Raw genomic sequence first — 206 nt, forward strand, 5'->3', positions numbered from 1 at the left:
CAATTGGGCACAATATGTGTATCGTCTGAATTCTGAGTACTTTATACATTTCGTAACTCCTTTTCATGAGAAAAGTGATGTGGTGTGTCCCTTCATTTAAGTGCAATGTTCAGCACTTGATTGATACAGGCATTCATTGCTGATTATCCAATGTGACAGGTGTTTCCTGATGTGGGATCCAGGAGCACAAAACCTTCATGCTGTCA

This window comes from Hypanus sabinus, chromosome 7 (assembly GCF_030144855.1).
Source record: "Hypanus sabinus isolate sHypSab1 chromosome 7, sHypSab1.hap1, whole genome shotgun sequence".
Classification (NCBI taxonomy): Eukaryota; Metazoa; Chordata; class Chondrichthyes; order Myliobatiformes; family Dasyatidae; genus Hypanus; species Hypanus sabinus.